Here is a 2,313-nt window from a genome sequence, read left to right as displayed (position 1 = left end):
TCTTATCTATGTCATATCATTGGAAACTTTTTTTTTCTAATTAAATATACAAGTAGTCAACACATTTGTTTCAAATTATTGCAAACAATTCGATTGACTTCAAATAATGTAGTATGGGTGTTGATGGATGTAGGAAAGTAGAAAAAAAACACACACACACAATATATATTTTAAAATAGAAGCTCCATCAGAACCAAAATAGATAGATGCCTTAAAGGCTACAGACAAATTTTATCGTCTTCAACGAGACGAGAAGCCACCAAGGGTAAATCTCTTGCCACAAGATCACAGGCAAATTACGCCGAGTTGCTTCACAAGCAAGATGGGGGTAAGTTAAGTTCGTTCTCTGCACACATGCGCAAAGGTAAATCCTACTTAGAACTTCTTCTGCATAACCTAAGATCAGCTCTACTTTAGTGGGACTATCTGGGATAGTAAGATTGTTTCTAGTTCTATTTTGGTCATTCCACAAAGACCAACAAATTATAGCCCCTAATTGAATCTGCTTCAATAAAAAATGACAACAGCTCTAGAAAGCTTCTATGAGGAGTTTCAAAATCCACAGCCTTTGGGATAAGCAAAGCCCAAATATGCAATACCCATTTTGCAACCAACGAGTAGATGATCGAGAATTATATTAGTGGGTCAATGAATACATGAATTAGGAAATAAAAAATTCAAAAGTAAATGTCTAATTACGTGGAATACTTTCTCTATCTTATTACTCTTGGAACCTTATTATCATTAAATATTTGGTTTGGTTGAACCTATGATATCAATATTAAATTTTGCTCCAAATTATTGTCAAACAATTTGTTTGAGTTTAAATTTTAACTTGCGTGATGGTCCATAAAAAATAAAGAAAATTGTGGTTAAAAAGATATATAAATTAAGAAATGCAAATTTCAAAATAAATAGATTAATTGTCTTGTACAAAATTGCCTACAAATTTTATTAGATTATATCAAGAATTTAATATTTTGCTAAAAAAACAACGAAACAAAAGACAGCTAAAAAAAATATGTCAAACCCAGGCCACCAAACGCCCTCTTTATTATTTGGGATCGAAGATAATTATGTAAGTGCGCATGCGAACATGTCCTATTCTTCTATTTCATAACCAAGAATCATCATTCAAAGTCGAAAGATATTTATTATTAATAGGGTAATCATTCAAATATACACATTTTTATCTCCTATATCCAACAATAAAGCTTTTCTATTACTAGCATTTTCAATAATGTAATTTTTTTTTATCAAACACAACTCTAAAATCCTTATCACATAATTGACTATTACTACTTGTAAATCATGCTTTAAACCATCAACTAAAAGGACATGTTGAATTAAAATAAAAAATTCATTACTTATGCTGCCCTCACCTATATTTGTTTTACCTTTCTTGTTTGTCATAAAGGTTACTAAACCTTTGCCAAACCGAGTAAAGCTCAGGTGGTTGAGGCACCTATCTCTGACTAGAAGGTCATGAGTTCAAATTCCTACCCCCACATGTTGTACTAAAAAAAAAAACACATTTTTTTATAGAGTGAAAAACATGGATTCGTCTCTTGTCCTATGCCCCGAACAACTACTATTTGATTCGTTGGTACTCATACTTGCTTAAGTCCTAGAAGGTTTGCATTATAAACTTGGAGATCCATTTCATTTTTGCATTAAAATTAAAATCATAAGATTTAGATAAGTAACAAAACAAATAAGCTTTATGTGCATATTTGCCTCATGATAAACAAATAACATTATGCAATTATTTGTATCTTACCAAAAATTTGTGCACTCTACCTTTCTCGGAGAAATTCTTTCTTGGAGAATTGTCCAACTTTACTCTTTTGAGAAAGATTTCTTCTTTAAGAAGAAGTATATGAACATATTTTAATTTAAAGCACTTAGGTATAACACGACCTTCAACACTACAATTAGGCACAAAGCTATACTTTTGGAACTTGAAATAGGAGAGTATTCATCAACACAACCTAGACCTCTCTTAAGTCTTGGCTACTTCTATTATTTTGTCTAACCGTTTAAAGCATCTATTTGTCAACTTTGTAATAGATTATTTTGCCTATCAAGCTATAGAGTAAAGCATTTTATTCATTTTCCTCCAGCAATTTAATTAAATTATCATTTTCACAACCATCATGCTAAAAAAAACTAATTTTTTCAAGTAAGACATTTTTCTCATCAAAATAAAGAACATGCTTATCACAAGAGACATCCACGATATCATGGCTCATTCTCTTTTAAGCAAATAATCTCATAAAGTAATGACTTATTTCCACAAGTCAAGGCAACATA

Source organism: Momordica charantia, assembly GCF_013281855.1.
Source record: "Momordica charantia cultivar OHB3-1 chromosome 11 unlocalized genomic scaffold, Mcharantia_2.0 BLBB01000011.1, whole genome shotgun sequence".
NCBI classification, from domain to species: Eukaryota; Viridiplantae; Streptophyta; class Magnoliopsida; order Cucurbitales; family Cucurbitaceae; genus Momordica; species Momordica charantia.
Note: the sequence above shows the minus strand (reverse complement) of the source record.